The sequence below is a fragment of the Manacus candei genome, unplaced genomic scaffold, assembly GCF_025592945.1.
Source record: "Manacus candei isolate 608988 ecotype Guabito, Panama unplaced genomic scaffold, ASM2559294v1 h1tg000108l, whole genome shotgun sequence".
Lineage (NCBI taxonomy): Eukaryota > Metazoa > Chordata > Aves > Passeriformes > Pipridae > Manacus > Manacus candei.
The window spans coordinates 1,080,565-1,099,337 of record NW_026138156.1 but is presented as its reverse complement, the minus strand read 5'-3'; the positions used below and the strand labels follow the sequence as shown (position 1 = coordinate 1,099,337).

The window sequence follows — 18,773 nt, the reverse complement described above, 5'->3', positions numbered from 1 at the left end:
GCTGGTATCTAATGTAATTTTGTTTCTTGTTTTAATTTTTATGAATTATGTTAAAATACATTGTATATTCTTACCTTAATCTCGGTGTCACGCTTTAGATGCTGCACAAACGTCAGCATAAAGAGGGGCCTGCAAATCAACCCTGTTGTGTTTGCTTTGTAAAGAAGCCTTTGCTTTGTAAATTCTGCTTTTGCCTGTGTCACTGTCTCAGGTATTACAATGATTTCCTGGAAGAAGAAACAAGTTAATTCAGCATCACATATGATTTGTTGATAAGGTCTGACTTAATTCTTATGGCAAAAATTTTGGAATAAACTATTATTTCTTCTTCTCCATGTAATCCAGTTTGCTATTATTGCTGTCATCTCTTTTCTGCAGAGTCCAACAAACGTGTGTGCTGTGTATAAGACATTTTAGATTGCTCTTTGGGCACGAACATATGGAGTCAACAAATGACTTAAACCTTAGGGCTGTCAAACAGAAACCTGCAAAATCAGCCAAGTATTATTCGCTCATGCTTGACAGTACTTGAAATATGAACCTCACTAAACAAATGGCTCTTTTCAAACCCACCAGTGAGACAAGGTGAAAGAACAAAAACCAGGCAGTGAGAAGAATGGAAAAGACACTCGGGAGTGAACTCACAGAAACAATGCAAAAAACCCTGCACTTGAAGGAAGTTGGTTGTAAATTGATTTTGAACAGGTTATCAAAACATTTTGGTCTGTTTTTATAAGTTTACTATTTTTACAGATTAGTTCATATATAATACATGTCCAGCATGTAGTTGGACTACATATAATCCAACATGGCTATTTATGTTCGTACGTAGAGATGTAAAATGTCATTCATGTTTGAGGGATATACTCCTTATGTCAATGTTACCATATTTAGCAGAAGAATTGTATATTTTGTGAAGGGTTTTTTTAATAGTCTTTGACCCCTGTTCCTGTCCTCCCTATCCTTTTTCCTTCTGTAAGCAATCTAAGTTGGCTTTCATCAGGGTCGTAAAGCCGATCCTGAAACATTAACAAAAGGGAGATTAGTGTGGAACAGTTCTGAGATCTCCAGTTCTTCCTTTATGTGTTACACTGGTTAGGCTGTATGATTAATTGAGACAGGCAATGACTGATAAATAAAATACCCTGAAGTCTTTTTAGCTCTCTTGCACATCAGATTGCTACTTAGCAAAAACCCCCCAAACCAACAAACCAACAAAACTGAAAACAAAACAAAACAAATCCTAAAGTTTGCTCTCATAAAGGACTCAGATTTTACAATTTTAGACTTTAAGTTGGGGGAGGGTTATATTACTTTGTTTTTTCTTTATGAGTAAAAGTTTTTACAGTTTCTAGAAAAGCAAAGCACATATTCAAAAGCAATAAGAGTGAGGATACCATGGGTGAAGACTCACAGTCATTGCCACTGATAAAAGTTAGACTAGGCTGCATCAATCTGCTATCAAAGTTTACACTAAGAGTAGAAGGAGAATGGTGAGTTTCCATGGTAACCCCATCTCCTGTCTCATCTCACACGTGCTCTCTCTGCTCAGTTGAGTCGAGGTGTTTGGGTGATTAGCTCCCACCTTCAGATGGGTGTGCAAAAAATAAGATGATTTGTCACAAAGATGGGGAGAATATATGAGAGGCATAAAATCACAAGGAAAAAAACTGTGGTGCCCTAATGGGGCTGCATGGATGCTCTGGTACCAAGCATACCTCTGGAGTATGGTGCTAGGATCCGTGCACCTGTGGCATGGGCACCCTCCAGCCACTGCTGCTCTCTTACCCCCACTTCCCCCATATATTGACTACAGAGAAGCTACCAGGTGTTTTGGGCCATACTCATCCATTACTTCCCTGACGTTTTGCCATCTTTTTCCAGGCTGATGTGGTTTCTTCTGACTTGTATTTAGTGGGTGTGAACAATTTTTTGGTCAGAAATTTGCACAGTGTGTAACCCAACATGGCCTTAATCTGCAGTCAGGGCTGAAGGGCCCCTGTGCTGCCACGGGGCAATGCCAGGCTCCCCCTCTTCTGTGTAGGAAAGTGATCTTCAAGAACTTTGACTTACAGCCTTCCTCTTCTCATTAGAGCCACTAAAATAAAGCATTTCTCCATTAAATTTCCTCATTGCTCATTAAAATAAAGTCTTTCTAACCTTGAGTAGAGGCAGTGAGTATACGTATCATAACATATTTCGTATATATGTATGCTTATATATTGCTGAGGGCTTATAAGCAGATATTTTGTTATTGATATGAAATAAGGCCTCAGGGTGTAGGTAGAAGACAACTGCCCCACAAAATCTTTGTCCATATCAGATTATAATCCTCAATTAATTTTTTCCCCTCAGATCTTTCTACCTGACCATTGGAGTAATACCCAACAGCCACCATTATCACACAAGTTGGGTGACATTACTTATGGTCCTTTCAGTCACTCTGTACTCCTTACAACCGACATATGTCTCCTCCCTCTTCACTGTTTGAATCACAATTATACTGTGCTGATGAACTCAAGGAAAAGGGAAACACATATCTGCACTTTCTTTTGAATCTCACCGTTGTCTGAATACAGAAGAAGCCCGTGGCAATTTATGCCCTGCTGAAATGCAGTTATCTTAACTGATATATGGGGATTACCATAATATTTCCTATTAAGTCTATGTGATTTTCCTCCCATTTCCATAGATAAAAAATGGTAATGCATTATCACCAGTGACATTGCAGGCACTGACTTTAGCTATGAAAATAAAAATCTAGCTGTATACATAAATAATGTTAAGATTGTTACTGTTATATGATGCTAATCGAAGTATTCAGTCTTTGTGGTCCAAGGTTATGCTGAACATACTGAACCTTCCAGAAATCTACTTTAAAGATGCTCCTAGTTGAAAATACCCTAAGTAGCTCTTCCAAAATCAAAAGTTAGCAGACATTATCATTAATAGTTCTAAGACAGCAAACAATGCAATGAATCAAAACACAGACAGCAAGTACTATACAGTGTCCCTCTAGCTTTTTAATTCATGCAGAGTGACAAATATACTGCATTAGGTTGGTGCTTAATCATTGTTCATTTTCTTGTATTCCTCACCACACAACAAAATTCATTACATGATAAATTTGTTACCGCTCTTCTAGCTGGTTGCTGGAAAATTCTTTCTACAGTGCAAAAACAATATCAGGGACATTATTTGATTTAATTACAGTCCTTTTCAACACACAAAGCTGTGATTCTTTTTCTTCTCAAATTGTCACCTACTAATTGTTTGTATCTGCAACTATGCTACAGTTTCACTTCTGCTCCCCCATTGCCTTTGCTTGTGCTTGTAAAAACATCCCATCTCTTCAGCTGAATTACACTTTGCTGCCTTTTTTATTAGTGGATATAGATTATACCCAACTGATATGATTTCTGAATTTTTGTCAAATTATGTAAATCTTTCCATGCTAAACCCATTCCATCTCCCCCAGAATAAAAAAGTGCCAAAATTCAGAAAGGAAGAAAAAGTATTTTTTCTGCTTGAAATTATGCTTTATTCTTTTATGCACCTGTACATTCAGACTTTAAGTCAATAACAGAACAAATGTTAGGATAAGGAAGGAGTTTTTGAATGCTGTCACAATGATTTTCCAAAATGAGTTTAATGAGTCCAGTGGCTCTTATCTCTGGTACTATTAAGATAAAATTATGCAAAGGGACAGAGCTGATGATACATGACTGAGGCACAGGAAATTTCCTATGATATTCTATTTTCCTCTTAGATTATTCAGCTTTTTTACATAATGAAGTGTTCCTCCAAAGAATGTTTCTTTGGTGCTTTGTGTTCTTTCAAAGCAATTTGGCTGTGTCAAAGACTTGCTGTGCTCTGGTGGGGCATTTGCCCATGCCAGCCTTCCTTGTGGGCTATACTGACACAGAGATTTTTACTGATAAAATAGAAACCTCCCTGTTCAGCCAAAGTAGTAAATTTGAGGCTAAAATACTACTAGACCATGCTCAGCAAGGAAATAGTGGTTTTGTGTGATGCTCAGAAGTAGGCAGCCACCTCTGGAGCTGGAATCTGAGAGGACTCACTGAAGTTGTGTGGGTAGTTTGAAACTGAGCTGCAGCCAATGCAAATTGAGCAGTGGTTTTGCACTGATAGAGTTTCCCCTCATACGTGAGTGTGCGGGGGAGCTTTTACTGCCTTCAATTTTACAGTTACCCACTGCATTGTGTCAAAATGATGTTACACATTGAATGAAGATAGTGAGTACCAAGAACAGAAAGAAGGGAAAGAAAATCCTGTTTTCCAAATGCAATTTCTGCTTCTTCAGAGCAAATTGGAGCATGAGGACTCAGTCTGATAAGAAATAACATATTTAAAGTACAAAACCGGACATTAAGTAACTAGCAAATGGTATGACCCCAGTTTAGTGTGAGTAGAAGAGCAATAGATGGATTCAGTAATTCTCCAGCCAGCATTTCTTCTCTGCTTATTTGCCAAAGTGATATGGATTTATCATTGTCCTACTGCTTATCTCTGTCCCTGCTTATGGAAGGTGTTTAATGATGGCCGTGAACACGAGCTAAATATTTGAAAAGGGTATGGTCCAACACTACTTAAGAATACTTATCTGTTGAAACTTAAATACTTCATTCCAAATTTATAAAATAAAAGAAAAATACTATAAAAACATGTGTTTTGTGATCAAATAAACTACTTGTGGCTTGGGGTATAACCTATGTAATTGCATTATTTTATCTCAGAAATTATGCTTATTTTATTCCTTTATTAACAGCCTAGCTACTTTGAATTTTCTAATACTGATAAAGGTTCCTTATAAAGAAAAGCAAAGAGTAAGAGTTCAGATTAAATTACATGAAAAGACACATTTTTACTCCTGATTTTATTTTCTGATGTCCATTTGCTTGCTCGTTCATTTGTTAAAGAATACCAATGTAGTCATGTACTGTTTAACAGGCACATCATAGAGATGCATGACCCTGTTTTAAAAATTCTGCTTCAAATTATTTCAGTTTCATTACTGCTTTCTTTTTTTTCTGGACAGAACTAAGCAAAGGAGGGCAGTGGAAGGCCTTCAGATTTGTGTACAAAGAAACTGGAATAAAGGAAAAACTTAAATAACCACTGAAGAGCTTCGCCTCCCTCAGCTCCTTCCCAACTTCTTTTCCAAATGAGAAGTAACAAAAGAGCGATTCCTTCCTAGTAAAATGTTTATAGAAGCAGGTTTTTCCATGTTTTTTTTTTATTTTATTGACCTACCTTGACCCTTCCAATAAATAAACCAGTTGACCCTTCCCATACAGAAACCAGAGGTGGAATAAAAAATAAAATAAACCTTTTCCCATGATAGTTTTATGGAAACCAAAACACTTATGAGAAATGTGAGCAACACTTATGTGATGAAAATTTTCCTGTCCTTTTAAGGTATATTAACCTACACGTATATTTAATCAAACTACAGGTAATATCTAGTGAATTAAATTAGAATAAACGTGCTAATTTAAGAGAGCTGAATACAACCCTAAACAAAAAGTGTCTAATTGAAAAGAAATCATGCATTGTCACATGTAAAAATACTTAATGACTGCGTAGGAATTCTGTATGTATGTTGAATGCATAAGAATATTTAATTAGCTTTGCCCAAGCCAGGTGTAGTCGCATTCAAGAAAATAAATCGTTTCATTAAACAAATTCTTGAATGTGGTAATAACAAGTTGTACAAACTAGAAGATGGAACATAAATGGGGGAGATTACTGGTGAACATTAAAATAATTGAACTGGGTTTGACTCCTGGTTGCTGAGGAATCATTTTGTTGATGTGTGATGGAGGGATGCAGGCAAGCTGGAGAGCGACTTCCCGCCTGGATGGGTCATCTTTCTTCAGGGGGGCCAAGTGAAGGAAGTACGGGATGGGGTTTTGAGGTGAGGTTTCAGCAGTGATGCAAGTCGGTAATTCTGTGTAAGTTTCTGAAAAAGATTACCTGGATGATTTTGAGAGCTGTAGTAAGTTGGCATTGGTGCTTTGGTGCTTATACAATTGCTGCTGATGGGGTATGAAGTATGAAGGCATAAAAGTAGGTAATGGAACTCATGTCCATCCAGCTAATTTTATGGAAATTAGTGCCAAATATTGGTTAGTTAGTTAGTTTGTTTGTTTCTTAATGAAACCACAATTTTATTGAAAACAATTGTATTGAATAATGTACTAATATAAATGAATTTATTCAAAACACATCTTACTTAGAAAAAACAAACAAACCTACTGATCCTACACATAGTCAATATAGTTATCATAAAACACTTTCAGCTGCAATTTAAATTTCTGTTTACCCACACCTGCTTACAGGGGATTTGGGCTTTCAATAGTGGTTCATTGCTGATAGTGGGGAGCACCTGGAAATTTCGGAGGGGTTTTCTGCCATAGGAAAGAAAGGTAGAAGGAATATTGCTAAAGAGGAAGAAGGCAATGACTTACAGGGTTTTATGGTGTGGGATGTTTTTATTTTTTCTTTATCAGGCTCTCTCTAAAGTGAAGTACAGGGAAAAATGAAAAAGTAAATGTAACTGATCTATGATGGAGGCCTTGAGACATTTTATTCTGATTAGGAGTTAAAATCCCAAGGTGGTGAAGTTGATAGAAAGAGAGTGATGTGAGGGGCTGGTGGCTTTGGTGACAAAGCAGCCCTTTATTGCTATGTGTGCGGATGTGACTGAGCAGAAGGCTTTTAGGTAAGTTTGGCAGATGCACGTTTTAGCTCAGCCTTGAAATACTGTTTAATTTGAGTTATGCAGAGTACTTTGTCATTATGGCTCCTAAGAGCAGCAAAGGAGATCCTTAGTGTGGAAGAGGTGAGATTTGCTGTTGCAGCTCAGTGGACTTGATCAAATGTGACTTCTAATGTAAGAAGTCACAATGAGGAACTGTCCTTATATGACTGTAGGTATTTTCAGTAGATTTTAGTGCTGATGCTATTCAGTATTTTCATGCAGTGAAATAATTGCTGTGAGTATTTATAAAGGCAGTTGAGGTTATGTAGTGCAATGATAATCTAAATTAATTAGATGGGATTTCTTAGATGAGGTTATTTGAGAATCTGTTTAAATGCTGCCAAATGTTGAGCTTGATGTCTAGGAATACATAAGAGATCTTGATGGAAGTAACAGAAAAATGACTTATTTTGAAGAAGTATACCAATTTCAACTCAGCTTAGGCAGCCTGATATACAGACCTCTGAATTCCAGATTCTCACCAGCTTAATGTGAACACAATGGAGGACGTAGCCTGGAATTAGGTTTTAACACAGTCTGGAATGTACTCTCTCTGAATCCTGCTGAGTATTATTTGCCTGAAAAGATGCAAAATTCAGTGAATGTTTGGCATTGTAGTCTTGCCAGAAATATGCAATATTCTCCCACAAAAATACATGGATCAGTCTATACTGTTTCGGAAATGAAATAGTAGTTTTATTAAAGGCCAAAAATAAGAAGCTAACTCGGGGTAAATTTCTTTAGCTATACAAAGAACTTAATTACTATAAACTGAGTTCGAATTGAACTGCATTAAGTTTCGTATTGTAGCCAGCATGTTTTTAGTGTTTTAGCCAGGAAGTCTTGCAAAGCACCTGTATTAATGGAGAGCAACCATTACAGTTTGGAAGGGTAAAACTGGGCACTTCATCTTGCCTTATATTGAGTATGGTTTTGAGATGTTGTTGTTTATGCTGAAAATTATTCCTACTGTTTAAATTGACTCTTTCAAGTACTACTTTCTTCACACTCAAAAAGCAACCATTTTGTAACACACTCAAGGGATGTTTTATAGTGTCACAAAAAAAAAAAATCTGTGTGGGGGTGTTTTTGGCATCTGCTTGAGAGCAGGTAAAGCAGAGCTATGGCTGCTTGATGCTCCATTTACTTTCTTTCAGCCTCCCCTTGTGTAAGATAATTTTGTATTGTCAGCCTTGCAACCTCTGATCATGTTGACAAGAATAATCATGAAAGTGTGAATGTGATCTTGAGCATTCCCTTGAAAGTTAAGGGGAATGAGGAGCAGACCTGTAGCCTGGAGTGAAGGCCAGTAGGGAATGGTCTGGGTGAGTGACTGAGAATGTTGGGCTGGTCCTTGCCCCATTACAAAAGGGATGAGGTGGCTGTGATGCTTTGCAGCAGGGACAAAAGATCAGAATGTTACTGTTCTGCATCCTTTCAGCTGCTTAATTGATTACTTTTATGGTTCAAAATCTGTTTCTTTATGTAAGCTGTCTTTGTCGGGTCCACAGCCAAAAGTACATGCCATGCTATTGTAGTTCTTTACGTTGCATCTGTGCCTTCAACTTGAAGGACCATCCAACACCAAAGCTTCAGCTGTGTTTCCAGAAATACCTTGTCAGAAAGATATTTATCAAATATCTCTTTAGAGTTTAAAACTTTTCTTTTTGTTCTTTGACTAAAATGGGAGAAGGGGAAAAAACTGTTAAGTGGGGCCATTCTGCAAATGAATTAGTGTGTTTAGAGCTCATAATTTTGTATGTATTGCTACAGGAAGCTCAGGAGAGCATCACAGCTAAGTGAGCTTTAGTGTTGCTGTAAAAGAAAAGTACAGTATTAATCTTACATCCTCCCATGTGGCCACAATGGCAGGAGGGAGAGTCAGGATTCAGTGTGCATCAAATTCATGGTTTTGTTAATCATCAGTTAAAAACAGAAATCAGTTCATCAGAAGGATCAAGCTCATGCTAGGGGTATGTTTCTAAGTGTTCTTGAATTAGACGGTAACACTATATCTGAAACCTTTTAATATGAATTTTCACAGTAATGGTATTAATGATGGACACACCTTGCACTTCTTTAAGGTTCCTGACTGTAAAGATATTTAATTGCTGCTTTTATTTTTTTTTATTTTTTTTTGCTACAAAAGCAGAAGCCCATCTATTTCTTGAGGAAATTCAAATGTATGATTTCAAAGTGTCTCAGAAGTACTCTTGTACGTATGTAGTAAGTAATTTTGGTGTGCTTTGAAAATTAGGAACTTCAAATGTATGGCCTGTACTACTTAAGTTTAATGGGCTGTCAACTGTCCGGTCAGATCCAGTACAAAGTCAGACATGTCTTTATTCTTCAAAGAACATAATCAAAAAAGTGAATATATTTAGTTATTAGCTACCAGGTACAAAATAAGTGAAGAAAGAAATAGGACTTTTTGTCTTCTTGAATTAGGTGACTGAAATTTTAACTGTCCATGTGTCTAAAACATCTACATAGTTATTGAGAAATTTACTGAACAGTAAGTGTTCATTTGTCTCTATTTAATAAACAAAGTCATCCAAATTCATAATTTGCTCAGTTTTTAAATTCCCTAAGTTTAAAGAATGTATTTGTATTACCTTTGCATTACTAATATGTATTACCATCAAAGAAAAAATTGAGTCTAAATTGAATAATGCTTGTAGCCTGTGAGGGCATAATGATTTGGGGTTTCTTTTTCTTCTTAGGGAAGCCTGTTAATAGGAGTTCCATAGGTATAGTTCTCTTGTCTTAAATAATTATCAGTTATTTTAGACAAATAGATTTTACACTTGCACCAAGAAATTCCTGGCCTTTGCTTTCCTGTAAGTTCACAAACTCTTAGTAGTTATTAAAGTTGTTAAAGGTTATGCATAGGTGATAATTATAGCTTTTAATACAAACATTCTCTGTCACTTATATGTGAACAGTAGTATAACAATGATATAGGAACTGGGACAATCCTTGCTGTTCGGTTTATTAGAAGAGAATATGTCTGTGTATCACCAGTAGCATCCTCAAGATCAATTTTGTATTAAGTGGATTAAAAAGTACATTGCCCACTTTGCTCCTCCCAGCACTAAAATTGGTACTAGTGAGGAGGTAAAGATCAAAGTCCTACAATTCTGACATTGTCTGGAAGCAGAGTACCCGTTAGTGTCAAAATTATTTGGGTCACTTCTTCAGCTAAACTGACTCTTTTTTTAGAGATTCTCAAGTAATTGACCTGAAGAACAGCTGCCCTGAGAACTGATGGAGTTGGTAATATGGATGATGAATGACTTGAGTTTCATGGCCAAATTTGTTATCCAGGCATGAAGAAAATAAACTGCTTGGTTCTTATCCTCCCTTCTCCTTCCTAGCTAATTTCTGCTATTCAAACCTTAATTTACCTTTTGCATTAAATTGTTCAGTTGGAGCCAGTTTGTATGTTGTGATATTTTTAAGATCTTAAAGTGTTATTTTTGCAAAATTTTAAAGGTGAAATGTCATGCATTATTTTATTTTAGCTGGAATTCTAAATTGAAAGTATTTTTAAACAATTAATCAGGTTTGAATTAACTCAGATTAGATGCTTGGGGGAAGGGAGGAACTAATATACGCCAGCTTGTGTCAGAACCATAGGTTTTCATCCTAAAGACTGACATTTAACATCCAGTGTATTGTACCTCAGAAAATATCATGATGCCAAGGGTTTTTCTAGGCCTAATCCTCTATGGACTAAGGGAGTAGTAGTGTTCTTTGTCCCAAGGAAGTAATGATTTTTTCAGACACTACGAGATGTTATTTGCAATGCTATTATAATCTTGATAAACAATGTGATCCAGTTGTGTTTTGGCCCTGTGGGGTTGTGGGTTGGTCAAATTTTAGGATCTCTAGAGAGTTGTTGAACTTATTTTAAAGAGTAGGTCCTGATCAAAAATCCTGAGAGTGTAGTGGATGATTGTAGGGTGTGGGGTTGTTAATAGTTACAAGTGGATCTTTCTGTAGTAATGATAAACCACTCCATAATTAGCTACAAAAACAAACAAACCAACCTGGTAAATGGAATAGAAAAAAAAAGTGAAGGTTTTTTTGGTGTGTGTTTTCTGGGTTTTTTCCTTTCTTTAAAATTAGTACTGTGTGTGTTTGTGCAAAAGTCTAGAGATGCAGTCAAGTCACCTTCAACTTCTGGTGAAATATTAGAATAATTTAAGCACTAAGAAGGTAATGTGGAGTTGCTGAGATTGACTTGGTATAGTTTAATCTAATTTCTTTCTGTGTTTGGGTAATGAGCCCTGCAGACCAAAGAGAAGTTGTGAAGTTTATAGTACTTTATGTGATACTCTCATGAGCCTGTTAGGGAAACTACATATAGGTAAGTTAAAAAGTAATTAGAAAAAGCACAGTCTGAGAGTATTTATCTGTCAAATACAAAGATACATATGGTCTGATTTCCATGGGCCTTTCCTAAATTCAGTTCAGTTCAATATTTTTCACTAATAACTTGTAGACTTAGTGATTTTTCTATTCTACTAAAGTACCAGGACTGCTGCTGTAGGAGGAACATCAGGTACAGACAGAACAGCTGAAGTGCAGAAGTGTCCTGAGAGGAATATTATGTGAACTGAAAACAATTTGAGTATAAGGTAGTTCTAGCTGAGTTTCTACTGCACAAATGCAAGTCTGAATAACTAGTGAGGTAGATCTGCAGGGAAGAACATTGGGCCTCAGGGTGAGCATAAGAGTTACCCTGACAAATGTCTTTGTAAAACGTAAACCTCTGACTGGAAGCAGTGAACAGGATGCCATCCGTCTCTCAGGTAATCCTTGTCTGTTCAGACCTGGTAAGGTCTTTTACAGAACACTGTGTTCAGGTTTAGGTAGCACAGTTTAGCTAAATTCTACCTATTTAAACCATGTACTGTTTACCTTCTCCTTTCTCCTTTTCCTCTCTTTCCTCATACCTACCACTACTCAAAATCTATGGGTCTGCCTAGTCTAGAGAAAGTGATCCTTGGACTACAGAAAGTCCTCAGAAATTCACTCTTGCAGAACTTTTTATTCGGAATAGGGCTCATATATACCAGCTAGACTTTGTGAAGTCTTTTTTTAATGAAATGTGTAGCAAAGCACTGGTATCAAAGATCATTGAATGCATTTGTTCAAAATCTTTGATAAGAAAAAATAGGTAATAGCTTTGCATTTTGGTTTTTCTTTTCTGCATTAAGAGCTTCTATTCCCTGTGTCTCCTTTTCCTATAGTATAATGACATACAATTTTGAGTCTTCATCTTATCACTGAAAGACAATACCACTGGAATGTGGTTCCTATTGAGATGTTTGGATGCTTTATACAATTACTGAAACAAGTGTGTTTACTGTACTAGGTCAAAGCATGCAAGAGTTTGTGCAGCTTCTAAATATGCAGCTTTTCAGCAAGTCTTGGAACAAGTTTATCCACCAATTAATATATCCCGTACTAGGTCAGATACCAAATAAATTATAACCTGTCTACAGCTGCTCTTTATTCAGCAGCTCTCTTGATCTTGGCAATTCTTTCAGAGCAAGTGGTCTGTATGTCTGTGGCACTTTACAGCTAATGAAGTGTCTAATATCTATATCAGTTTCCACATGGTTTTTGCACGACTCACAACATGGCTGGACTCCAGGTGTAACTTTCTTAAAATAAAATAAAATTTAAAAAAAAATGTTTCAAGAAATCCTGTGAACTGTGATGGAGAAATAACAAAGTTAACAGCTGAGTGTTCCATTCACATTCAGAGAATGTATAGAGAAGTGGGATTGCTAGAAATGATGCAAATGAAGTAATAAATGAGGGAGGATGAAGAGACAGGTTGAAAGGAGAGACTTTCTTTTTGGACCTCTGTTTGACACAGGTCTGCTTTCTTTGCTCTTGTGTTAGTGTCTCTGGCTTCCTGCTAAATTTATGTGACAGATCTGGATTAAAGAAAGGCAAATCTTGCAAGAAAGTGTTTTTAAACTTGAAGTTTAGGGCACTACAGACCAAATCCTGGCTTGAAACTAATACGACGACATTAACATCAAAAAGGCAACACTGATTTACATAAGCTGTGCATCTGACCTTTTGTTCTTGAAAAACTTGAGAATGATTTACAATTTAATATCATACATAGTTGTTTTTCAAACCAATTTCATTTTAAATGTTTCTGTGATAACGATAACTTTGCTTTCAACTGTCATGAAAGTCCAAACTAAAGTAAATCATAACATAATCAAAACACATCAAAAATGCAGCTCATTTATTAGGTAAATTCTGACTTATCAAGTGTCCTTGAGTTTCTGAGTTGCCTCTGATCTTACATCAAAAATTCTCCTTGTGCCTTCTCCAGTACTCATTATTACTCATTAAGGGTTAAGATTTAAAAAATTGGAAGTAAACGTCAGATTTTTGAAAAGCAACAGAATTTTTCTCTTAGAAATCTTTCTTTTCAGGGATCAACCTTAATTCAAGCTTTGAAAGAGGGCAGATATGAATGGACATCATGGATACAGGCAAGCAAGTTTCAATTACAAAAGCACACAGACAAAACCAAAACTTGCTCATGTTTTTAAACTCAGTTTTCTGTGGAATCCTCCCATCCCTGAGGAAAGCAGTAGATGTGGTGTTTTGAGCTCTGTCACTTAAGACTAAATCCTGTAAGCCTAAAAAAACCTGGAAGGACAGTTATGCATCTCTAGTAATATGTATTTCACTGAAAGTAAACATGCAAAAAAGTCTCTAATGTTATCTCACTGTGAGAAATCCCTAGTTAGAAATCAAATAATGAAGCTGGGAATAAAATGTAACTGATAACTACTGAACCCAAAATGAAATGAGAAATTCCAGGATATTGCTTCAACTGAAATTACAGCATCTCTGAACCTAATGGAGCTTAGTTGTATGCCAAACAGTACAGGTTACTTCTATCCTTTCATTTAGGTTTCGGTAGTAGCAATGGCTTTCTGTATTTGTCTAAAAATAAATTCTGACTTGAATCTCTGTTTAGAGAGGAAATGGATTTTTGGCTCTGTGAAGACATAAGAACATAGAGCTTCAAAAGCCAACCATGTTACAATCTATATAGTAGAGCTATGGGTTGTACCTTACCTTTCTCCATGGAATTTCCCTGCTCAAAGTACTTGCTCTTTCTGTGGAAGAGGTGCATGGAAGAGGAGTCATGCAGGTTGTGATGCAGAGGCTGACAGGCTGTGCTTACTGGCAGTAAACTAAAGATAGTCCAACAGACTGTAGTGTGCAGTGCATATGGTGCGTGGTTACAGGTTGATGAAACCTAAGATAGCCTTTTTTTCAGCAAAATTTGAATTCCATTTCTGGTTTTGTATTCATCTGAGGTGTATTTTCATAAGTGGTATTAGTAAAACTTTTATATATTTATGTATAAGTATATACCTGCCTTCCCACAGATGGATGGTCTTCTGTAAACATGATTTAGTACATAAAATTATCTTATTGAGATTTATATTAGTGAGCTGGGACAGGATTATTTATCCTATAAGGAGCCTGTGTAATTAATTTCTTGCCTTGACCACCTGTCACAAGTATTTGAAAAAGCTTTATGTATTTATATATAGACCTCCATAAGAAATGGACTTTTCCAGCCATATGTCCATACAGGTCTGTATTGTGACAGTCTGTGTTCTTTCTGATTTCTTTTTTTTGTTGATTTGAATTTTTCCAAGTGTTTCCGTTTGCAGTTTGTGCTGCTATGGTACTGCTGAACATTAATATTGCTTGAGTAAGGAACAAGAAGGAGGTTATACTGCTGATGAAAATTGTGCTAAATGTGTAATACCTCTAGAGCATAAGGGTGTGCTGCTTTTAAATCAAATATATAAGCATATGTCCTGTATACCATAAATTACCTGAAAAGAAGGTGATGGAGGAGGAGTCAAAACTAAATGGCTTTCTGTTTACATCAAGAACTGAAAGGGGAGAGATGTGAGGGAAGACCAAAATCCACTTCAAAGAAGGCAACTAAAAGTCATCTATTTTTCAAACATCTTGGAGTAAATATATTCTGTAGTGGGAACACTAATAAGAATTATGACTGAGATCTGCAGTGACATACTGGGGTTTAAATCATGTGTTGCTCATATATGGAGGTGACTTGTGTTAGTCTGTCCCAAATTGAAACAATGCAAGTTTCAGTGAATTATTCTTTCCCTGTTCCATACTCCTCCTCTTCCCCCCTAAAAGCCAAATCTCAGGACTTTAGCAACATCTACTGCTAACTTGCTGTCCAAACTGTCATGGTCCTGCTTACAGCTGGAAGCTGCTGGTTTAGTGTAAGTTAACTGTACTTCTCTTGTCAGAAGAGATGTCTTGTTTAAAGGTCAGCTCCTCTGCTGGTGCTTATGCATTGATAAGTTAAGCAAGGCAATGCTTTCTAAATGGAGAGCTCTGTTGTCACCTCCCATAAGCGGAGATCAAATCATGGAAGAGCATTTGCATAGCCGTGCTCGGTTACCTCACCTGGGATGTCAGTCTTTGGTGCTGACTCCGTGGTTTGTGCTCTGTGCTGATTACCTGGACTGATGAAGAACAGTTTTACTTCCATTAGCATCTATCATCCTTTTGCATGCTGGTGCCAAAAAGTTTATCTTGCCTCTAGTCCCCTAGATACCTCCTTCCTCTCAGGAACCTGAATGGAATTTTCCTATACCCACCCTTTTTTTTTTTTTCTTTCCCCCCCCTTCCTTATCTTTCTCTGACTTCAGCCTACTGTTGAATTACAAAGTCCTTGTTTTTACTAATAGTGTTAAAAAAAAAAAAAAAAGACACAGTAAAAGGCAGCTTCCACCCAACTTTGCAACTTCCCTACGGACTAAAATATCTTACTTTGCTCTTCTCCTAGAAAAGCATTTACCGCAATAATATGGAAATAGCTCTTTCCAAGGTGCACTGTAAGTGATCCCACTAATAAGTATTGTGATGCAAAAAAAAAAAAGCCCACTAAACTTCTGTTCATGTGCCAAGTGATGCAGTATGCTATTTGTGCTCCAGATGATGGTGGTGTCATTAATATTCCCATTCTGGTGAAAGGAAGGGAAATGTGCTTTAATAGTTTTGTGAATCCTGATGAAGTTTAAAAAGCCTGTGTTCCACTTAGCCTTAATGGGTTGTTTTTGGCAAGATGACACTTGGAAAGAAGAGTGTCTTTAAACTAGTGAAGAGTTAGAAAGCAGGAACTGTCATACTGAAATGGTGGAAAAACTCATTTATAATACATAAATGTATATATACACTTAAGGTTAATTAAAGAAGCCTTTCCTTCCTTGATAAAAATGTCACAATCGTGTAAAGAACCATCTGCAATTTCATCTTCATCTTGATGGTTTGAGTGAGAAAAGTTATACATTTTGCTCGAAAAATCATATTTTTCAAGAGGTCCCAAGCTAGTCTCAAGGGCTGTACCTTAAATATAAATGGACATAACATTCATTTTCCCCTCTCTTCATTGATAGGCTTTTCCTGCATGCTTTACATGTTAGACTTGTTTTAAATGTCATTCAAGATATTTTCTCATTTATAACTGTTTTCTACAGCTCCTTCAGTAATTCCAGTCTATTGCCTTTTAGCACTTATTGCCTACTAGCAGATGCAACATATTCAGGTCATATGAGTTTATTTGGTACAGAGATGATTTTTGAGTGAGAATGCTCAAGAGAGCAGCTTAATTTTAACATGAACTGCCAGTAACAGTAGAAAATAAGCTTTTCAGTGAATTGTTTTTTATTTTATTCTACTAAAATCTTAATTTCCAATTTAAAATTAACTCTATGACCAAAATATTCCATTACTGCTGTTAGATGACTAACTCAAAAAGTGTATTTTCTACAGTTTCTGCTTTCATGTCACATAATGTCATTATTGCATCCAACAAAGTATGGTAAATGTAAGCTTTGTGATTAATTTACATCAGTTAGAACCAGTGAACTTCCATAAATTTGTTCCTTCAGAGAGTGGACGTATGGAGCTAAATGGCTAGATGTATCTAATTTATGGAAGCAATCTTATGGATTACATACCTGAGCTCCAGAAAGGATGGAGTGTTTCAGTGTGGTTGATTTTTACTTTTCTCACCTGAGGAAGTCTCCAAGCGAATTGTTGATTATGTAGCTGCTGAGATGTGGCACCACTCGATTTTCCCTATCAGATCTTCAGGGGGACGTGAACCTTGTTTGCTGTAAGCAGGGAAACTCTCAAACCCTGCAAAGTTGCTGCTGCAGCAGCAAAATCCTCTTCCCTTTCTTCAGAGAAACTCCCATCAAGAGATCTGGAAAAGAGGGAGGCATGAGCATAGGGTGTGCTAACTACACCTCCAGCGTTCACTTCTGTACTCTGGTCCTCTCCTCATATTTATTTTTTAATAGGGCTGATCAATCAATGTACTCAGGGATTTCCTTTTAAGATTTCTTCTCAGTTGTGCCCTAATTAAATATCAGTTGTGACCATCAGCCCTTGAAATAAACAACCAAGGTATAAATGGAAGGGGTAGAATTTGGTGCTAAAACTGCCTGATGCTTTTTCAATACAAGAGTGTTTCAGTTGCTGTTTTGCAATCAAACTGCAACTCTCTCAGTGCAAGCTGCTATGCCAGATAGGATTGCCCTTACCTTTTTTAGCCCTTCTTGCTAAACAACAGGCAGAAACTCTTCCTAAAAACAAAACTGGAATATACATGCTTTCATCTGGCTGAAAACTCTGCTGGGCTTTTGCATTATTTTGGCAGCCCTGGTTTGCAGGGAGTCTGTGAGAGATTGGCTCAGGGGGTTTGCTCTTCTGGGAGCTTCCATACTATTTTTTTGTTTTTTAAATTTGGGATTCACATGCTCAGATGCTTTAGAGATGCAGGAGTCAAAACCTTAAGACTGCTGTCCTGTGGTGAAGCAGACAGCCCTGAAATGGAAGGGGGACTGTTTGTGTGTGCTTGTGTCTGTTTTAAGGGTTTTTTTTTTGTTTTTAGGGTGTGTGTTTTCTTGGAGGGGTGTTTTCTTGTATTGTTATATGTTGTGGTTTAATTCCAGTCAGCACCTAAGCACCAAAGAGCTACTTGCTCACCCCCCCATGCACAGTGGGGAAGAGAATTGGGGGAAAAAGTAAACCTTGTCAGTTGAGATATGAGCAGTTCAATAATTGAAACAAAAAAGTATAATACTAATAATACTAATTAATAGTAACATTAATAATGAAAAGGAGAAAGCAGAAGCAATAAAACTCAAGATAAACAAGGATGCACAACACAGTTGCTGACCACATGCTGACTGATGCCCAGCCTATTCCCAAGGAGTGATCAGCCCCTCCCAGCCAGCTCCCCCCAGTTTGTGTATTGGGCATGACATTCTGTGTTGTGGAGTACACCTTTGGTTTGTTTGGGTCAGTTGTCCTGGCCATGCTCCCTCTCAGCTTCTTGTGTACCTCTTTACTGGAAGGCCAGTGACACTGAAATGTTCCTGATTACAACAACTGAAATATCCATGTGTTACCAACATTATTCCCTTACTGAATCCAAAACATTGCACTGTACCAGCTACTAGGAAGAAAATAAACTGTCTCCTAGGTGAAACCAGGATATTATGTTGCTTTTTTCTCTTTCAACTACAGCTCTGGAATTGTTGACTGGGGAGCAGGGGAGAAATGAGTGAAAGAAAGCAAGTTTTGGAAGTAGAGTTGCATAACAGGATAGGGGTTGGCCAGGAACAAAAGGAGAGGATTGGTAAGGCAAGTCAGGCAACAGAAAGGGACGGAAGGGGGACCAGAATTAAGTGTTGAAAAATTAAAACAGATCCAAATAAGATCACCAAGACTACAAGGTCTAAGCAAACATCTTAGGTATGCTACAGAGCAGAACCTCAGTGATGCTGATGTAACTCATCTTCCACTAAAATGTCTCTGCTACCACTCAGCTCCTCATAAAATCCTTTTGCAAGCCTTATGAAGGGGCTTTTAG

At 37.0% G+C, this 18,773-nt stretch overlaps 1 long non-coding RNA gene across 2 annotated transcripts in view; it reads right to left on the bottom strand.

The window, feature by feature from the left end:
- The window catches only part of LOC127461556 (uncharacterized), a 1,009,386-nt gene that overhangs the window by 154,361 nt on the left and 836,252 nt on the right, over nt 1–18,773 (bottom strand). The window lies entirely within an intron of this gene.